We start from the raw sequence: 21563 nt of genomic DNA, 5'->3' as shown, positions 1-21563 counted from the left end.
CAATTAGCAACATATGTTTTCAGGAAAGCATGCATGTTATTAAGATTTTCAAATTTAGGCTGCCTATGCATAAATTTTGTCTTAAAAATCTCTTCTCAATCTATGGCGATGTCCCCTTTCCTCATTCCTATTGTTTTCTTTATCCCCTTTATTTCTCAAATGGGTTTGCCAGAGGTTAGTCTACTTTATTGTTTGTTTGAAAACAGAATCAGCTCTTGGATATATTTGCTAATTTCACTGTGTTTCTGTTTTCTAATTCATTTATTTCTGCCTGTATCTTTAATGTTTTTTTTCTCTCTCTCTTTTCCCATAGGGGCTGTTTTTATTCTCTTTTTTTTTAAAAGATCTCAGAATGAATGCTGGCTTATTCTTTTTCTCTCTCCCTTTTTAATAATAAAAGCATTTAAGGCTATGAGAACAGTGCCAGCTGTCTCCCACAGGTTTGGTTATGTGGCATTCTGGTTTCAATGCTTTTCTAAATATTTGTCAGTAGATTCTTTATTTCTTTCTTGACCCAATAGCAATTTAGAAGAGAACTTTACGTTTTGTGGTTGGGTCTGAGCTGTAGTGTGTTTAAATTTACAATATTTGGCTAGGTTTACTGCATGGCAATCAGCGGATTCCCCGAGTGACACAATTTCTGTTGTGGGCAGAATGCAAGCTCTTGCAGTTGGTTACTGGTAGCTGACAGATACGTGTGTGCAGCATATGTTCACTCGCAAAGCCCAAGTGCTTGTAAAAGTTTTTGCTTGCCATAAGGTGATGCTAAAAGAAAGAGAAAAGGATGTAAAAGTTCAATTTGGTGCTTGCAATGTGTATCACCCTCCCACCAGCTTGAACCACCGGTGTATGTGCATGACTGTCCCACCCAATGGGACAGCCCCATGCTGCTGGATGGACCACCAGTGGTACAAAGCTGCCTGGCAGCAAGACATATGAATTATGGCCCTGTCCTGAACGTGTTGAAACACAGTGTATTTACATATATGCACCACAAAGACCAAGGAACGCACAAAGGGATTTTAATTGTGTTGGTAATTTCCAGTTTATGAAAAAATTTTCTAGTTTATAGGATAATGAGTACTTTTCTGTATTTCTCAAATTCCCTAAAGAGCTATAAGGTTGACTACTTTAATAATAAGATTTCTTTAAATGTTTATTTGCCTAAGCTTTGGAAACAGGTTTGCTCTGTTGCTGAAACAAAGGCTAGCGTAGCCAGGGATTAAGGAAACCACCAAGGAGGGCTTAGGAATGAATAATCAGATTTGGACCCAAAAGAGCATCCACGGCTGAAGAGGGTGGTGCTGCGAGGTACCCATGGTCACGGTCACTCTGGCTTTCGAGATTGCTTCTGGGGGAGGAAGTTCATTCTTAGGGCACCTGTGTCCCTCACGTCCCTCACCTTTGTTCATCTTCCCTTGCAGGAAAGGAAAGTGCACATCAAAGCAGCAAAGCCCAGCACCCTTTGCAGACCCACCCAGGCCATGACTGCCTCTCCTCCACAGCTTCACCTCCACAGCCCCCCAAGCAGAGGCCGCCTGCCAAGGAGCTGCTGAGTCTGAGGAGCCTGGGCAGAGCCCCATCCACAAGAGCCCGCTGCCCCTTTGGATGTCCTAAGTGCTCGAGGCACTAGCCCAAACCAGCAGCTCTGGAAGGCAGCCCGGAACTCAGATTTCAAAGCCTGCTCCACCGTGACAGCCACCAGAGAGGAAAGAGGACACAGGTGGAGGGTGAGGCAGCGGGCATGAGAAAACACAAGCAGGAGGGAATGGCAGGACACCGTGAGGGAAGAGAGGTGACACCCCAGACCCATCATGTCACAGGCATGTGACCTGTGAATACACGCTGTGACTGTTACCAGGGACAGCAGGCAGTGGGGTCTCCTTCCTGCCTTACCCTGCAGCCTCTGCCTGGGCCCCCTGTGCCAGTGGGGGGGGGGTACAGAGGTGAGACACGGGGAGACCACTGGCCAGAGGTGTGCTCATCTGCAGGTGAAGGACACAGACAGCCCAGCAAGTATGGCAGGGGCCAGAAAGTCAGATGAGGGCTGGCCCAGTCCAGCATGGTGCTCCTGGAAAGGTGCACTGGTGGGCATGGTGAAGGTACAGGCTGTAAAAGGGGTACACAATGCTGCCTGCTCCCCTCTCCACGCAGCTGCTCTCTACATCCAGGCAGAGCTCCACCGGGCCCCTGGGTATTCTAAACGGTGACTTCCTAGCAGGTGCTCACCTATAGGCACCAACTGTTCACCCTCTGCTCCATGTGGTAACTGATTAGAGCAGTTAAACCCCAAATCAGAATGTAGCCAAGGGCTAAAAGAATGCTCCCCAGAGAGCGAGCACAAGGACCTCACCTCGTGTCATTAGACACGGTGGGAAGAAGGCAGATAGTGAGGGCAGGTTGCAGCTTTTTTTGGGGGGGGGTGTTTGGTACTGGGAATCAAACTCAGGACCTTGCGCTTGCCAGGCAGGCACTTATGCCACCGCGCTAGAACCTTGGCTGCCGTAGCTCTAACTTTTATCCAGAAACCAACAGGCTCTCCAAGGGCTCACTGACCCACCTCTGTGACCCTGCGTTATTTTCCTGGCATGCCAGTGGATGGAGTGAGCTCTGGACACAGTCACATCTGGGTTCAAATCCCCTAGAGCCTTGTGTTGGTACGGAGCAGTGGGAAAGCAGATGCCTTCATGAGCCTGTTCCCTTTTTTTTTTTTTTTTTTTTTGGCAGCAGGAATTAAACTCAAGGCCTTCTCACTGAGCCACAACCCTACTGCTTTTAAACAAATTTTTAAAACTTTTGATACAGGGTTTCATTAAATCACTAAGCTGCCCAGCTGGATCAGAGCTTGTGATCTTCCTGCCTCAGTCTCTCAGAGTGCAAGGATCACAGGTGTATACATGCCCAGCTTCCTGGTCTTTAATATGAAGACAGAAATGCTCTTTGTTTTTCAGGGTGTGTTTGGAGACAGGGTCTCAGTATGTAACTCACACTGGTCTCAAACTTGTGGCAATCCTCCTGCCTCAGTCTCCCCAGAGCTGGGATTACATGTCTGCCACCATACCCAGCTAGGAATGCTGTTTCTCACAGGGTCACTGATTGCAGAGTATAGCAGAGTATCTGGCTCGAAGCAGGTACTGGGTGAACACAGGCTCTGCTCCTGCCAGCCTGAGGGCACCCCGACCAGTGCCCCATTACAAAAGATCTTCCTGGGGCCAAGGGTTTAGCTCAGGGGCATAAGCGCCTGTCTGGCAAGAGCAAGGTCATGAGTTCGATCCCCAGTTTAAAAAAAAAAAAAAAGTTAATCAAAAGATCTTCCTGCCCTCTCAAAAGGGCTTCATAAGGAGAGCCGTGTGTTGGGAACACACCCCAGTGGAAAACTCTGACTTGGGGTCATTTCTCACTGAGTTTTCAGAAACACAACCACGCACAGAAATATACTTTTGTAAATTATCTGTAAACAGCTGGTACGAAGCAGAGTCCAGGTAGAATGAAACAGAATTCAAACTGAGAGTCATTTGTCACGGTGAGGATTGCCTCCGCTCCCCGCTTAGCCTTCTGGGGGTGAGGGGACTGCCCCATAAGTGAAGCTCAGGGGGACACAGAGGGGCCACTTGCTCTTTCCAGGCTCCCCCGACATGCTTTACAGCCAGTTTTGGCCAGCTCTGCTGCCACCCACCTTACACCTTGCTGCCTGCTACACGTAACCGCTGCCCCACAACGCTGTCCTCTGCGACTCTCTGTTTTCTGGCCAGTACTACGGGTTGAAACCGGGCCTTTGCACCAAGCTAAATCCCCACCCTCAATTCATTTTGAAAAATTTTTGAGATAGGGTTTTACTAAGTGATCAAGTCACCCACTTTCTGCCTCAGCCTCCCAGAGGGCTAGGATTACAGGTTGTGCAGCATCCTGCCAAGTTCTCTGCTTTGCATGCTGTCTGCTGAAACTCTGCCAGACACTAACCCCACCAGGCCACCCTCCACCCTCCCTCTCCCCTCCACCACCAGTCCTGCATTCAAAGAGCAGATTTCTGGGCTGGGGATACAGAGAGACCTAGCAAGGGGGCCTGTTCTGAACACAAACACTCACACTAATTCTCATACTTTTGTGTAAATATTCAGTATGCAGCACTGCCTCTGGCTTGGGGACTCGCTGAGCAGAGACCACGATGCTGACCTTTCTATCAGTGTCTGGCATGTATCTGGGATTCGATGAGACGTAAAGAGGTAACGGAGGGCAGTGCATGCACTTCTGCTCCAGGCTCTGTGACGAAGGGAACAAAGGTAACTGCACATCACACAGAGGCACAGTGGCAGAAGGTGACTCAGAGAATGGGGCTCAGCCAGGCTCAGGAGGCTGATTTCCTTCCAAGTCTGTGACCTGATACTGACTCTGAGCCCAGGTCTGCAGAGCCTGCTAGATTGGGTCCTGCCTGGGGCGGGGAAGCAGCTCTGCATTTGTGTTTCACCAGTTTCTAAGGATGCAGGTGACAGCTCCCCAAGGCAAGAATGAGCCTGGTCCAAGCCAGGACAACAGTGGAGCAAACACCTGCTGCTCCTTAACCTGCCTGGGCTAAGATACTCAGCTGGTTTCACATGGTGCTAAAGGCGATGTGTCACACTGCCTATGGGGACATGCACGGTGGCTGGAACTTATTCCCTGGGCAGGCCCAATGCCATGGAAAGTAGACCCCTTTTGCATACCTATAATCTCAGCTCTTTGGGAAGCTGAGTCAGGAGGATTGCCAGTTGGAAACCAGCCTGGGTGACACAATGAGACCCTTCATAAAATAAAAGCTGGGGGTAGAGTTGAGTGGCAGAGCTCAGGCTTACAGACCCTGGAGGGCCCTGGATTCCATCTCCAGGACTGGAGGGAAAAGTGAAGGAAGCAGCCAAGTGACAAGTTCCCTTGAATCTCAGGTTGCAGAATGGGCTCTGGGATGTTGTGTCACCCGTGGGGGGGACAATGAAGGTGGGGGGCAGCCACTTGGGGAAGGGAGGGGCCTGGGCAGATCAGAGATCTCCCCACCAGACAGAGAGCGAGATAAAGCCACAAAGGAGCAGGGCGGTCCCAGCACTGTAAGAGAAAGGAAGCAGCATTAAAATTTAAACAAAGCCCATCCCTGGGGACACCTGGCCTCTCTCCCATCTCCTGCCTCTGTTCTCAGCAATGAGTCTGTCAGGTTCCTGGAGTTCAACTGTCCCCTTCTCTTAGGCTGGGGGTTTGTGTTTGTTTTCTGTAACCCACATGGCAGCAGCTGGCACGCTGTCCCTTGAGGGGTGACAGCTCGGGCCTCTGAGCACCCATGGCCTCAGCTGGGCAGCTTTGCCAGGCAGGAGAGGCAAGGTCAGAGGGACAATGTCTGCCATGCATGGAAGTGCCTGTCTGAAGGCAGACGTCAGCAGGACAAGAAGTAAAGAGAGAAGCAGAGAAGGCCCTCAGAAGTCCCACCAAGCACCCTAAAGAATGTGCTGCACTACCCCAGAGGCTGAAGCAGGAGGGTCAAAAGTTTGAGCCCAGCCTGGACAAGTTAGTAAGACCCTGTCTCAAAATAAAAAATAAAAAAGGACTTGGGATGAAGGCCCTGGGGTCAGTACCCAGTTTTGTCAAAAAGGAAAAATAAAGTACCTTTGCGGAGGAGGAAGAAGACAGAAAAGGAGGAAGAGCCGTCAGGAGAGGAAGCAGGAAGAGCCAATTTAGCCTGATTTCAGCAGCCCCCTTCCTCAGCCATCCCTGCTTGGCCCCACACCAAGATGATGACTGGGCAGCAAAAGGCCGAAGGTCGGAGAGAAGCATCTCGAGGGTGTGCGTTGGGGGCCTTGCCAGGCACTGTAGCAGTTCTGCACCCACCGCCCCCCAGTGGAAACCATGGAGACGGTGGCAGAGTTACCTAAGGACACTCCTGACAGTGCTCTTTATGAGACAAAAGGAGAAGAAATGACTCAAACATAGACTGCTTCAAAACTTGCAGTTTGTCTTCTCAAAACTGTTGACACAGCCCCAGCCTCCCTTTTTTTCTTTCTTTCTTTTCTTTTTTTTTTTTTGGCTTTTGAGACGAAATCTTACTATGTAGTTCAGACTGGTCTTGAATTCATTATGCAGCCCAGGGTGGCCTCAAACCCATGACAATTCTCCTGCTTCAGCCTCCTGACTGCTAGCATTATATACATCAGCCACCAAGTCCCCTTTAAAATGACGGGGAGGTAAATATTTAAGCCAATAGAAATTTTAATTAAAAAATTAATTTAATACACTGTTAATTAAAAGGAAAAATGGTACAAATAGTATGGTCTCATTTTTTCAAATTAAAAAATATGCTGGCCAGGAAGCTCACACCTGTAATCCCAGCACTCGGGAGGCTGAGGCAGGAATATTGTTGCAAATTTGAGACCAGCCTCAAGGCCAGCCTGAACTGCATAGGGAGACCCTGTCTCAAAGAGACCAAAAAAAAAAAATTAATAATTAATAGTTGGCTTTTCTTTTTTTGCTTGGTTATGCTTCATAAACTTTTTGCACTAAATATAAACTTTCTTGTAATAAGAAAAAACAATCAACAATAACTATTTTGTTAAAAACAAGAGAGATCAGGGCCAGGGATGTAGCTGAGTGGTACAAGTGCCTTCCTGGCAAGTGCAAGGTCCTGAGTTCAATACCTGATACCCCCCCCAAAAAAGAAGAAGAGATCCAGAATTCAAGAAACTAAACATTCCTTGAACATCTAATCATGAAGGCCCTGGACTCAACACCAGTACCAAAAAAACAAACAATAAGCCAAAGCTGAGATTTGTTACTCCACACAGCAGTCACAGGAAACATGAATTTTTACACCCAAAGTAGTAAAGTCCCAAAACAGGAGTTGGAACAGACATTCCCAGAGCCTCTGCAGCCAAAGCACTTCCAGGACAATGACAGACACAGGAAGGTTAGCAGGGCAGGCAGCTTCAGGACTGCTCACAGCGTGACTTCTAGAAATTAGAAGAAGGAAAATTCCACAGGGCAAGGGACAGAAGGCCTGAGGAGCGACAGGGCGACACGCATCTCCAGGCCTCTCCCTGATCAGGAGCTGAAAGCTTCTCGGACCTCAGACATCAGACACATCCACTTGAGAAATGTTGGGGGCAGCTCCTGTCCTCTCGCGCATCCAGCCAATGATGGCATGAATGTGTGTGGGGACAGCACTGTGGCATTCGAGACACTTCTGCCCTCACCTATGTGGGTGGGGCAGACAGCATCAAGATGCCTTGGCACCGGGACATGCATGGGGCACTCTAGCCCAGGCCAGGGTCCAGGTCCCAAAACTTCCTACCCCAAGGTGGATTCATCAGTCCCCGAGGATCCCAGTGCTCTCAAGAAACCATGGCTCCAACTTGGAAAATAAATACGACACTGAGCAGGAGGACAGCTGGTGCTGGATGATTTTGTATCTCTTAAAGACATCAAATTCTTCCCTCGGGTGAAGCGCTACCCTATAAATTACAGTTTCATATTCTCAGCTTTGCTCTGTGAGGTGAATGAGGATGCAGTCAATACCCTACTTAGAAAAACAGGGCAGGTGTTTCTGGGAGACAAGAAAAAACAAGTAGGTACCTCTCCCTCCCTTTAGAGAGATGCCCTCGGGTGTGGTCCGTACATGTCATCCCAGCAACAGGAAGCTGAAGCAGGAGGATCACTGTAAGTTCTAGGACTAAACAGCGAGTGCCAGGCCAGCCTGGACTACATATGGGACCCTGTCTCAAACCCCTCTCCAGAAAGTGAGCAAGCGAGATGCGGGGGGAGGCAGAAGAGAGGGGAGGGGAGGAGAGGGGAGGGGAGGGGAGGGGAGGGGAGGGGAGGGGAGGAGAGAGAGAGGGAATGATAGGGAAAGGAAAGAAAGAGTGACCAGGCAGTTTGCAGTTTGCAGGAAGGAGTGAGGCCTTGGTAAAGGGCAGTTAGCAGATCTCTTTTCTTCTTTCTTTCCTCCCCACCCCTCTTTTTTTCTGTACTGAGGATTTCTGAACTAAACCACACCCCCAACCTTTTTGCATTTTTTATTGAGTCTTCTCCTCTAGGTCACTAAAGTCCTCAGCCTGGTCAGCCTTCTGGAGAGCTGGAATTATAGGCACATGCAATACCACACTTGATCTGCCCTCTCTCCCTGCTTTATAAGCAATGAACTATTATTAAAAATGCATAATTTCAGCCACACCTGTAATCCCAGCACTCAGAGGCTGAGTCAGGAGGACTGCTGCAAATTCAAGGCTAGCCTGGAGCACCATAGTTAGTTCAAGGTCAGTCTGGAATACACAGTAAGACATTGTCAATAATAATAATAAATAAGCCAGGAAGGGCTGGGGATTTAGCTCAGTGGTGTAAGCACCTGTCTGGCAAGCGCGCAGTCGTGAGTTCGATCCCCAGTACCAAAAATAAATAAATAAGCCAGAGATATAGTTCAGAGGCATAAGCATCTGCCTGGCAAATGCAAGGTCTGAGTGCAATCCCCTGGCACAAAATAATAATAATAATAATAACAAATAACACCTCATGCCCACTGTAGTATCCCTGAACTGACTGTTTCTCTTATTACTAACAGGTGGAACATGTTCTTATACAGCGAAGAACAATTTCTATTTTCTTTAAAAGCTGGCTTGAGGGGTTGAGAGTGTAGCTCAGTTGTGGATCAGGTACTGAGCGTGTAAAAGGCCCTAGGTTTGACACCTAGCACTCCCCCATCCAGTTGATAATTTCTTATTCACTTGTAGAAGTGCATTAGGTATTAAAGAAACGTGCTCTCTGACGTATGTTGTAAAACTGGTTCCCAGTTTTTGACTTCCTTCATGGTAATTCTGCCGTGTAGCAATTCTTTATTCAGCCAGTGACATAGCTCAGCAGCACAGTGCCTGCCTGGCAAGCACAAGGTCATGAGTTCAATTTCCGGTACCAACACCAAACATACAAAAAATGAAAACAGAAGCAATTCTTTATTCAAACCAGGCATGCTGGGCCATTCCTATACTCCCAGCTTGGGAGGGCTAAAGTAGAAGGATCATGAGTTCAAGGCCAGCCAAGACAACAAGGCCACCTCAAACAGCACGTGCTTATGATCTCAGCCCAGGGAAGGCTGAGGCAGGAGGACTCCAAGTTCAAGGCCAGCCTGAAGTATATAACGATACCCTATCTGAGGGGGGAAAAAGCTACAAAAAAGAAATTCTCTCTTGGTGTAAGGTCACATATATTCCTTTTTTTATCTTTTATGGGTTTTAATTCATATTTCAAATACTTTCATGAGTTCATTTAAAAAAATATTTCCATCCTTAATCCATTCGAAATTCATTTAGTGACGTTTTTATTTTCTTTTTCTTTGGTTTTTTGTACCAGGAATTGAACTCAGCCTCATGCCTGCCAGGCAGGTACTGTGCCGCTGTACTACATCCCTGGTGCAATTACATGTTCATTTTTGATAGTCATCTTAAGTCAGTAAGTTTAAAATACCACCCTTATTTATACGAACTTGCTCTGAAGACCCTTCTCCTTCCTTTTGTTAACTTATGTTCTGTCCCAGAACTGTGCACTTCCTCTCTGAGGCCGCAGCCCCAGCCGTCCCTCACCGGGTCCTTCATCCCATCTCTGAGCGGCGAGTGGACACAGTCCCATGACCCACAGGGAGTCACGCTGCCTCCCAGAGCAAGCAGCCCTCAGAACCAGCCTTTCATTTCACAGCTCAGGGCACTGAGATGGCAAGAGAGGAACTGGACTTTTCTAAGATCACAGGGCTGGCTGGTCTTATGATTTTTATATTACTATTCAGGAGAGATACTGATTTCACCATGAATTCTGTTCAATCCGTAGGTATCTATTAAATGTCTACTCTGCCCAACAGTGAGCCAGGCACTGGGGCTCCAGCAATCAGTGGTATAGCTCCCAGCTTTCAAAAAGCCAGGTCCAGTGTGGACTCCAAACAGGATACCCCCAGACTAGGCAAGGCCGTGGTGGCTGAGAAATGTGGAGGCACCAGTGAACGCTGCAAGGGACCGAGCAGGCTCCTAAGACATCCAGCTTTTAAGTGGGTTTGACAGGACCCGACTTGGGACCTGAAACGAGGTGTTTGGTCATAAAGCAACAATAGCGCAAAGCAGGTACCCAAGTAGGAAGTCATCTGGCGCTGAGTGAGCTGGGGTGGCTCCTTGGGGGTCTATGGCCCTCCCGTGGGCTGGACTTGTCCCCAAAACTTCAAGTGGTGAATATAAAGAAAATGGCCACACGTGCAAGGAGGCCCTTCAGGGATCTAGCAGGGGATGCACACAGACGTGTGCACGCACCAGTCCTCATGGGTCCTTACAGGTAAACTAAGCAACCTGTGCTCACAGTCAGAAACCATTGAACATCCAGGGAAGAAGCACTCTTGTGCAGGAGTCTGCAGGCACATTCGACATCAGAACTGGAATTAGTGGATACACAACACAAAATAACTATGTTCAGTCTGATTAAAGAAAGAAGTGGGGAGCCAGTCCTGGTGGTGCACATCTGTAATTCCAGCAGTCGGGAGACTGAGGCAGGAGGAGTACCATAAACATGAAGCCAGCCTGGGCGACATAATGAGCTCAAGACCCACTGGGACTACATAACAAAACTCTGCCTCAAAAACAAAAACAAAAACAAACAAAAAGCCAGTGGGAAATTAAAGGCACAAGTAAGGAATAAGAGGTTTTTTTTAAAAAGAAACATAGAACAGACCAAGCATATCTGGAAAAAAAAAAGACAGAAAATTATATGAGTCAAGCATGATATGTCTGTAACCCCAGTACTCTCAGAGGCTGAGGCAAGAAGATCACAAGTTCCTGCCTGGGCAACTTTAGTTACTTAGCAACTTGTTTCAAAATTTAAAAAAAGGTTGGGGATGTAGTGTAATGTGAAAGCCCTGGATTCAGGGGCTGAGTATGTAGACATGTATGTAGTACACTTGCTACCACAGCAGTACATGCAAGGCACCAGGTTTGATCCCTAGTATGCCTCCCCCCCACCCAAAAAGAGAGTTGGGCATGATGGTGCACATTTGCAACCCTAGCACTTGGGAGGCTGAGGCAGGAGGATCACCATGAGTTCAAGGCAAGTCTGAACTACAAACTGAGCCCTACCCCTCTTCAACAAAAAAAAGAAAAGAAAGACAGAAGAAAGGAAAAAGAAACAGAACATTTTTTTAAAAACCATCCAGATTAAAACCTCATCAGAGCTAGGCATTATGGGATACGCCTGTAATCCTAGTGCTCAGGGTATTCAGGTTAAGGTGGGGCGGTAGGTCAGGAGTTCAAGACCAACCTGGGCAACACAGGGAGACCTATCTCAAAAAAAGGAAAACATAAAATACCACATCATATATTGAATCTATGAGTTAATACTGATACTAAAAATAGCTTTTAGGAAAGGCTAAACAGAGGAGTCCAGGTAACTAAAAAGAGAATTAGTGAAGTAGAAAAAAAATTATCCAAAAAAGGCTCAAAATGACAAAGACTGACAATAAAAAGTTGAGAGACAAAAGGTACAATAGTATTTAATGTACATTTTTTAAAAATCTCATACATATCTAGTTGGAATTCCTAAAGGAGAGACTAGAAAAGATTAACAATAAACAATTTTCAGAACCAGGCACGATGGAGAACCTCTGTAATCCCAGCAGTCAGGAGAGGCTGAGGCACGATTGCTATGATTTTGAGGCCAGCCTAAACTACATAGTGAGTTCAAGACTAGCCTAAGCCACATAACAAGACCCTGAGGCCCCATCTCAAAAAAAAAAAAAAAAAAAAAAAAAAAACATCAAAGAGACAATGGCTGTAGATATTCTACAACTGATAAAAACCATCAATCCTTGGTTTTCAGAATCCCAGCAAATCTTCAGCAAAATAAAGTTCATTCCTCAGTGCACTTACACACATACACTCCTAGAGAGAAAATACCCAGGAGAACAATAATTCCATTACCAACGTCTACATCAGCAGTAACACCCAGAAGTATGGGCAGGGCTGCCTGTACGAACTAAGAGCAAACAGCTGTCAAGTTAATGTTTTATACCTGGCAAAAATAGCTTTTAAATGTAAGAATGAAATAAAATTTCACCCAAAGACTGAATGTTTATGACTAAAAAAGTCTTTACCATCATATAATGTTCTGGTCTCAGAAGACCAGGGATAAGAGCAAAATGGGAGTAAAGGAATTCTAAAAAGTGGAAAAACGCTGGTTGTGGTGGAGCTCACCAATAATCCCAGCACTCAAGAGGATCATCATGAGTTTCAAGCCATCCCTGGTTTTGAGACTATCTCAAAACAACCAAAAACAAACCAACAAATAAAACAGTGGGGGGGAAAACCCCTGAATCAAATTAAAATAAAAAAGAATCAGAAAAAGAACAAACAAGTAGTGCAAAGTAAGACAGTAAGAAATCCATGTATCAAAACCTGCAACAAATATAAATGGCCTGAATTCACCAGTTAAACTACATAGATGTCAGCCCAGATCACAAATGGAAGCCTAGCAGCCTAAAGGAGGACATAGGCTGCAAACAGCCCTTGCCATTAGGCTGGGACAGGGACAGGAGAGAGCCTCATGGTCAAGGCACCAGCATGGAGCAGGACAGGGAATGGCGGGATCTGCAGGCTGGAGAGGAGTGAGGGCTCCAAGTGGCAACTCAGGGGACAAGAACAGATGGGGCACACTCTTCTTTATAAAACACTGCAGTGAAGTAAGTGACAGAGGGGAAAGCGGCAAGATTGTGGGGATAGGCCTTGGGGCCTGGGAGGAAGGCATGCCGGGTCCCTTGGAGGCAGCCAGGGAAGGACGCACATGCAGTGGCTTGGCTCGGGTGAGGTGGGCAGGACAGCTGTATACTTGGAGGACAAGAGCTCAGTGCCCCTTCCAAGTCAGGGCAGGGCTGCTACATGTGGTCCTGTGAGCCTGCCGCTGGAGGAAGTCGCCCTAATAAGAGGTGAGGGCTGGTCACCCTGGGGTCCCAGAAAGAGAACCACAAAGTAGGATTTGCTTCCCAAAACACCTGGAGCTTCCCAGGGGCTGCCTGGATGAGGTCCTTGTGGGGACATTCTGATGTGACACAGAACATAGCCGTCCAAGCTTGGCCACTGCATTTCTCCAGAGACACAGGTCAGCCCATGCCTGCCGGGCAGGGAATGGAAAGGGGTCCTGGCAGGGACACCTAGGCACAGACATTTAGCCCTTGAAGCAGGGCAGTTTCCCAGTGGGGCTGTGGGTGGGCACTGTCCTCACCTGGTGTTGGTGCTGCAGGTCTTACACACAGCCAGGGGCGGGGAAGGAAAAAAGGGAGAAGAGTTTGGACACAATGTGGTCCCTTATCCCTTCCCACTGTGCTGACCCCCCCCCATCTCCCACAGCTCCTGCACACTTCTAGAAATACACACACAATAGAATACACGTTATCAGAACCTCCTTCACAGTGCAGGTGGGGAAAGACAGAAGCAAAACCCCCTCAGAGGGCAACCCACTTCAGGAGGTGCTTAAACACCATGTCCACACATGTGTGTGTATTATTACAGAGAACTACAGTCAAATAACACAGAAATGAATAAAAGAGAAGACAAAGGCCTCTGCACTTGGGGGAAGCTCTGGGGATGGGGGAAGGGTCAGGATAGGGAGCTCCGTACATTAATTAGTAGGTAATAAAACCAGTTATTTTACCATATGGCGCTGCTGATCCCACACCCCTTTGGCTCTGCTTTGGCTCTAGCATCCTCCCCTCTCCTTCTCTCTCAGAATCTAGAGAGAGATTTCTGGTCCCATCTCACATCTCCTAATTTTGGTAGTGGGAGGGTACTGAAGATTGAACTCATGACCTCACACTTGTTTGTGCCACTGGCCCTGTTTTTTAGACTTTCTGAGACAGGATCTCCCTAGGTAATCCAGGCTGGCCTCCAACTGTCAGTGCTCCTCCTGCCTCACTCAGCCTTCTCCTGAGTGCGGGATTATAGGTACGCACCATCACACCTGACTTCCCCCACTAATTTAAGGGTACAATTCTTTAAATGCCTTCCTTCTGACTCCATATTTTAAAAAATATACTATTTAATGTCACGGTACTCTCTGCTTCTAATTCTTTTCTTTGCAAGCAAACATACATTGGGCCCAAAGGTGACACAGGCTTGTGTGGCACCCTGAGTTACCTGACACTCTGTTTTTTGCAGGAACAATTGTGGGAAATTGCTTCTGTGCATGTGCATTGGGGCAGGGGGGTCTCTGTCACCTCCAACTGTGCTACCAAGAAGAGCTCGCCCCTCAGTCCTGCTGCCCTGTCACTACAGGCTTCACAAGCAGGAACCCTGGGGCCCAGCACATGACACAGGTCCTAACGTGAACGAGCAACTGGCAGGTGAGGCACTGGCACCGGGCCTGGCGCACAGTAAGTGCTGGCTAAGAGCAGAGGTGGGGAGGTGAGTTGGGAAAGACTACACTCCAGTTCTTCGGGCCACAGGCCCCTTTAGAACTGGTGAAAAACAGGTCCTGTCCTCAGAAAAGCTCAAACCTAGGAAAAGGTTTCCTGCAGGTACACGGCCGGGAAGCCCACATTCGCCCTGCATAGGTCAAGGACACCTGGTCTCAGCCCTCTCTGGGGTGACACAGGGGCTGTAGAACAGGCCTCAGAGACAATTCTTACACTATCATGTTCCCAGGAACAGGGAACTACCCAGCAGGTTCCTCTCCCCCGGGCTATGGTTCCGCTTTTGGCAGAAACCTTACACCTCTCTTCCCCAAAGCCCTTCTGACCCTTGCCAGTTCTCTTGCTTCAGGCCATCCTCCCTAGGTCCCCTGAAGACAACCTCCACATGCAACAACGCTCCTTGCACTTTCTGCAAAGAATTCTGATCCTTCTCCACAGCCCTCCTGTGCACACTCATGTTAGCCCAGAGTGGAGACAATGCCTGCCACCTGTCGCCCTCCCTACGCAGCAGCGGTCACCGGGGTGAGACACTGGGGAAGCCCAGGGCCTTGCCCTCAGCAGCCCTCAGCAGGCACAAAGACCACCAGAGAGGAAGCAGGAGACTACCTATTTCCCTATTACCTGCCTGAGGACATCTCTCACTGTGGGGCTGAGAACCTCCCGGGTCAGTCCTTGAGTCCATCAGGCATCACCCTGCACAGAAATCCTATGCAATACAAATTCAGCAAGTGTGCTGAGGACCTGAGACCCTGCATCTCCATGGCGCTCCCAGGCCAAGTGAAGCTGGTCCACGGCCCACAGAGAGAGCAGCATGGCTTGCACCAGGTTGCTGCTCAGTACTCCTGGGGTACAGCCTCTACCCCTCCTCCTCCAGGAGGCTGTTTCAATGGCCTTCTTCAGGATGGCGTCCTTCCCCCCTCCTCCCTGATTATGGCTCCTGCGCCTCTGAACTTTTTCCTTTGAAGCATTTATAACTGTAATTAAAGAGTATTTGTGTAATTATTAGTTTAATGTCCGCCTCCCAGGGAGACTGTAAGAGCACCAAGGACGGGGCCGCATAGCATCTAGTACATCCTGGCTGCCCAGGCCTGACCGGTGCTACTGTGGTCTGCAGCAGGCAGGGCCAATCTGGAGCAGGAAGGTAAGGTCTGCACCAGGAGAGCACTGAGACCTCAGGGCCCACTACTCCGTTTTGACACAGCACCAGTTTCCACTGCACATCACCTGCGCGGAGGTGTGGCTCAGGAGCAGAACTTTAGGTTGGAAAGCAACCTTTGCCAATTAAAAAAAAAAAGGTATTCTAAAGCTTTACCATTTATAAAACAGTTCTGGTTTGTATTACCACTCTCTCTGCCAGAGAACAAGTGGAACCTGGGAAATAAGCCTTGGCTTTGGGTATGGTGCAGGCCCTAGCAGAGGAAGCTGTGTGTCTGCTCCTTGACCTGGCTCCCTGTGCTGTGCACTGACAGATCTAGCTTTTCTTCTGCCATCCTATTTGACACCCAGCACACAGAAGGCCTGCCGCCCTGGCATGGGCACAGTTTTCTGACCCTTTCATCATCGTAGGGGAGGGGATAAAGTCTGAAGCAGTCCCTGGATTTGGACACCAGCTCTGTGGCCTTGGACAGGTGACTTGACTCCTCTGTGCTGTTTCTAGGGCTTACAAGTGAGACTAATTCTGTGGCAACATCTACACGGACTAAGGAACAAACTGCCTACAAAGCATGGAGCATTATCCGTGGACACATGATTATCAATCTGCTCAAAGGTGAGTCCAGTTCAAAACCTTCCAAACCTCTCCATTGTGTTGCTCAAGTCTCCGCCCAGCAGCTCCACCCAGGCAGGAGCTACTCTTCCCAGCCCCCTCCTGCCTCACCTGTCTGGAGCTGGTTTGAAACAATGAATCATAGCACAACTCTGCAGCGCCCATCAATCACCTCCTTGCCTCTCTGCCTGTATCCTTCCCAGGTTCCTTCAGGGAGGGAAATCCTTTTCCTAACATCCAGGATGTTCACTTAACAAGCATTTATGAAGGGTCCACTAAGGACCAGTTCCACAGGAGCTCAACAATGGACAAAGCAAAACAAGCACAAAGTAACAAATTCATAGGCACCGAAATCTGCTAGCCACACAGATGAGGAGGTTCCAGCAACACAAATCCATGGGTGGAGATCTGTCCTGGTGTCTAGCCCTTCCTTCTGGCCCTATTCTTCCCCTCTGGCCAGTCCTAAGGGAGCCCCACACGACAAGTACAAAGTATGAATAAAGTATTCCAGATCAAAAAATGGTAATTTGGGAACATCCTGATGACTAAACTTCCACCCTGCTGGACTGCTGGACTTTGAAGAAGTCAGTATTAAAATAGCCAGAAGCACCCAGTTTCTCCAAGTCACAAGGGCCTGTCATACCCTTCAGGTCTGTGTGACAGCCTCCCTGGAAAATAGCTCCATTTAGGTTCCCCAGCTCCTGCAGGTGGCAAGAGACAGAGGTTTCCTGTTCTCAGAACCACATTATCTGAAAGGAGCTTGATCAGGGAGCTCCAGGAGTCACGGAGGTAGTGACACTGTGGATAGAGATTCTTAAAGCTCAAGTTTGAGCACTGGCTCTGTCCCTTACTGTGTGTTCTGGGACAGGGAGAATTATCCCTGCTTCCTTTTCTTTTAAATAATCTCTAAGGTTCCTTTCCAGCTTTCAGTCAAAAGGCTGGATCAACCGCTGATCAACTGCTGACTCAGACTCAGCAGATCCAGTTTTTTGTTGTTTGAGACAGGGTCTTGCTGTGTAATTCAGGCTAGCCTTAAACTCACAGTAATCCTCCTGCCTCAGCCTCCTGATACAGATCTAGATTTTTTTTAATTCTATGCACTGTGCCCTAGCCTGGGTCAGCCCCTGGCCAGCCAGGCAGCATCCTGGGTAACAGAGCCAGATGAGGAACCTGCACCTTACATCAGTCCTGGCAGAGACTGAGATTTCAAGGGCCTCTTGCCTTTATCTATTGACTCCCATCAAGAAAGAAGTTGTGCTTCTTTCCAAGGGCAATCTTGCTCAAAATATCTCCACGCCACAAAGCAAACTTAAAATAGAAGTTGTGCAAAATCTCTGGTGGTCCCATTAGTCTGCTTTCCTCCAACCAGAGAGCCATTACAGAACCTTGACTGTCTCTTGTCTAGAGAGGAAGAGGGAAATAAGCCTCCCTGATAGGAAGCGCCCAGTTGGGGGTGGAAGTGGCCCAAGTAAGCACAGAAAGACTGGCTCACACACAGGGGGCCTAAAACAGGAGACTCACCTCCCACACAGGATACCTCCCAGGCCAGGCTAAAGGGAGACAACACCACCCCCAGAGCCTATCTCTTAGCCCCACGGGGAGCAGCTCCACTCCAGTGTCCTCCTGACTGACAGCCAGCTCTGTGTGGGCACTGGAATTTCCAGCCACAGGTGACTGAGCAGATATTCTGCTCCAAGCCTAGCAGGTGCCTGGCAAGGGCAACATATGGCTGGAGGAGCAGCAACAACACTATCAGAAAAGTACTAGAAAATAATATTCACCTTAAAACAAATGAGAAAGCAGTGCCTGCATTAGGTCTCAACTCAGAATCAGGCAGGCCTATCAGCTCTGATGGAAGTTTCTAGTTAAGGACAAGTAAGGTCTGGCTTCTGTTCCCTCCCACCAGCCCGAACAGTGAAGATGAAACTTGAGGTACAGCCCGGCCCCCCTACCTGGGACCACTACCTGTTTTACTTACACGTGTACAAAGGCAGGGCTGACAGCAGCTTCAAAGCTGGTTGGATGAGCCCCCAGTGCTCCGTCTTCCTCCAAACACCTACAGAGAGTTCTGTGGGTTTCCTAGATACCCACGGTGACTAGTGATGTCCTCTCCAGGTGGACATGGGAGGGCAGTTGACATTGTGAACAAAAGTACAAGTGCACAGGGTGGCCTTCGCAGGCAGGGCACTCGACCTGCAGCTCAAGGGTGGGCTACTAGGATGTGCCCAAGCCGTTAGGCGCCTCTCGGGAGGGGGAAGGACCTAGTCTCTGACAGGGAAGGACCTGAAAAGGTCCGGGAAAAACACATCCAGCTACTGCGACGCCACACCTGGGCCATCTCTTCGAACTTAAAGATACATTAATGACTGTGTAGGGTTCGTTAAAACCCACAAGCACCTCCCTGGCCTCTTAAATCTTCTCAAACTACAGTTCAGACTGGAGGTAAGCAGTTGTAGGAACCATAAAAGTCATCTTAAAAGGCAAGTCGGAAATAAAAAAACAAATGCCCTGATACGTACTAGTTAGCAAGTCCGCGGCTAGGGGGCTGGTGGTGGAGACAGGGCCAGGGTCAGTGGGATCTGCCAGATCAGCACCCCTGAGGTCCCCCGGCCTCGGCACCCATCTGGCACCCTCGGGGGGGGGGGGGCTGATCTGACTTCACGATCAAGCCCCATAGCTCCAAGCAATTAAGAAAATGACTCCGAGAAGACAGAAAGCCGGCAATCAGGAGGGGGCCTGAGCCGGGGGAGGCCAAAGACCAGTTGTGAGGACCCCGCCCGCCACCTCCCCACCCAGCCGGCGAGCGCTTTCAACAGGTCCCCGCCCCGGACGCCGGGACACCGGGGATCGCACGACGCCCGCTGGCGGCTGCCCGGGGCGGGGACTCCCGGACACCCCGAACGGCGCGCCCGGGCCCCCACCTCCACCCCGCGCCGGCCCTCGGGACCACGCAGCTCCCCCAGCCGCGCCGAGTAAAGTTTGTGGGCAGCCGCAGGGGCGGGGCGGCGAGGGGGTGAAACTTTGAGTCCCAGGCCGGGTGCGGGGGGAGCGCGCAGCGCGCCGGGACACCCACGTGCGGGCGGACCCGCCGCCGCCGCCGCCACAGCCGCCGCCACCGCGCGGGCCTCCCGCTCCGCCGCCGCCAACGCCGCGGCGCTTTCATTTTTGCTTCTCTCGCTCCCTCGTTCGCGCGCTCGCCGCGCTCTCCCCACTCCTCCCTTCCCCCTCTTCCTCCTCGCTCGCTCCCTCCCCCCCACCCAGACGCCATCTCGCTCCCGCGTTCCCGGCGCTGCCTCGCTCCCTCCGGCTCCCGGCAAGAGGGAATGTGGAAGGCGAAGGGGAAGACGACATGTTTGCAGTGCGGCGCGGGCCTGCGCGCCGCCGTCCCCGGGGAGAGCGGGGGGCGGGTCGGCCCGGCCGCGGCGACCCCCCAGCCCGCGTCCCCGCCGCCGCCGCCCGGGAGCCGGGCCGCCAGACACTCACCCTGGTCCGGGCGCGGCTCTGCGCGGGCCCCGGCGGGCCGGGCCGGGGTCCGGGGCGCCCACCGCGCCGCGCCGCGCCGCCTCCACGCGCCGCCTCGCCGCTCCCTCCGGCCGCTTTCTCTTCGCTCGCTCGGCGCTCGCGCTCGCGCTCGGCTCCCCCCGCTCGCTCCGCGCTCGCGCTCTCCCTCCCTGGAAGAAGGGAATGAGGCAGGGCTGACGTGAAGGGATGCAAAACAGCTCCTCCTAACCGGCTCGCGGAGGAAGAGAGCAGAAAAGCGGCCCTTTTATCTCTCTTTTGTTTTCTCACTTCCTTCCACCCCCGACACCCCCCTCTTGTCAGCCCAAGTTTCTTTTCTCTTTCTACCGCAGAGAGGATTTTTTTCTTCCTTTCTTTCTCTAGCTCTCGGCTCAACTCTCCTACTCGAATGGAAAGCCTGAAAGCCTCTCTCTTCTCTTTCTCCCCCCTCTGCCTCTCTCCCTCCTCTGCCTCCCTCTCTCTCTCTCTCACTGTTCCTTCCTTCTTTTCTTCCTTCTTCCTCCTTTCTTATTTCTCCAAAAGGGTTTTGTTTGCTGTGGGAGTTTCGTTTGAAAATCAAGTCACGCCTTTTTTTCCTTCTCCCCCCCCCTTCTTTTTATTATTTTTCTCTCCTCTCAGCAGAAAAGGGGAACAAAGATTAACAAGCTGGGGAGAAGGGAGCGTCAGGATCTCGCGTGGAAATGGGGGGGCCCCCGGCCTGCCTGGCACAAAGGGGGCGCGGGGACCCCGCCCCCCGGGGAGCCCGGGTGTTCTCCCGAAGGGGGGCCTGGGGTCTGGGGCGCGGGTGGAGCCCCTGGGTGTCCGACTTCTGCGGGGTGCGGGAGGGGGTCCGAAGCCGCCCCCGCCCCGGCCAGGGGTGGCGGCTGGATGCGCGCCGCACTTCTCTGTTCTGAAGTAGGCAGATGGGCTCCGAGCCACAGTCCCCGCGGAGCGGAGGACAGCTGTTGGCAGCGCCCCGGACGGCGCGGGCGGGGAGGGGCTCGGGATGGCCCCCCGCGGGTCCCCAGGCCCCGCCGGGCCCTGGGACGCCTCGGCCCGCGCAGGTCCCCGCAGGGCTGCTCCCTGCTCCGGGGCCGGCCCGACACCCGGCCTCCGACCCCCGGGACGCCCGGCTCTGAACTGGGACGCGAGGCCGCTCCTCAGGCGCCACGAAGGGTCAGTTATCCCTAAGGCGCCCGGGCGTGCTCGTTAGACCTGCTCCTTGCCCGGCTTCTCCGCAGGAGTGGGGAGAAGCCAGGGGAAAAGTTCCCAGAGCAAAGTTGGTCACATTTCGCATTTTCTCAAGTAAGGATTGAGCACCTGCTGGATGCCTGGGCTGTGGCTTGGGGTCCAGGGGCCGAGGGGGAGGGGCGCAAGGTCCTGGTGACCCCCCCTCCCCTGAGAGTTTCCGCTGGGAACAATGCGAACCAGGCCCGGCGCAAGATCAGGTCACCGAGGAAGAGGAGGAGAGGAGGAGGAGGAGGAGGAGGAAAGCCTGATCCTCTCCCTCCCTCCTCTCTTCCTTCCCTTCCCTTCCTTCCTCCCGGCGGCGTCTCCTTGGCTCCGCCCTCTCCTCATCAATTCCTCCCACACTTCCCTGCTCGCCCAGGCTCCTCGCTGGAGGGTCCCTTCTCCCCGCGAGGAGCAGATGCAGAGCCCCATTGTCTGTCCCCGCCCCCCCCCACCGCCCGCGACAGCCGCGTCCCCGGGACGGGACCTGCCACGCCTCGCCCCTCCCCCAGCGGGGAGGCCTGGGCCTCAGAGACTTCAGCCCCAAGGCCACTGCCCCTCGCCCCACCCTGCACCCGGCTTCGGGTGCTGTGAGCAATGACTTCAGTCACTCAGACATGATTAATTTCTGACTCGAGT

General features: G+C 51.0%; 1 protein-coding gene across 4 annotated transcripts in view; it reads right to left on the bottom strand.

Annotated features, from left to right (window-relative positions):
- The window catches only part of Znf710 (zinc finger protein 710), a 61837-nt gene extending 40582 nt beyond the window's left edge, over positions 1–21255 (bottom strand). Inside the window, exons 1-2 of one of the 4 annotated variants that reach the window (XM_063250048.1) lie at positions 21015–21255; positions 19680–19867 (exon numbers count right to left, since the gene is read on the bottom strand). The gene's annotated coding sequence lies outside the window, so the exon portion shown is untranslated. The other 3 variants (XM_063250049.1, XM_063250050.1, XM_013158709.3) reach the window with 3 other exon arrangements.
- Between the last annotated feature and the right edge of the window lie 308 nt (positions 21256–21563).

The sequence above is a fragment of the Cavia porcellus genome, unplaced genomic scaffold, assembly GCF_034190915.1.
Source record: "Cavia porcellus strain 051 isolate PalLab524CR breed Dunkin Hartley unplaced genomic scaffold, mCavPor4.1 scaffold_6, whole genome shotgun sequence".
Classification (NCBI taxonomy): domain Eukaryota; kingdom Metazoa; phylum Chordata; class Mammalia; order Rodentia; family Caviidae; genus Cavia; species Cavia porcellus.
This window is presented reverse-complemented; position numbering and strand designations above follow the sequence as displayed.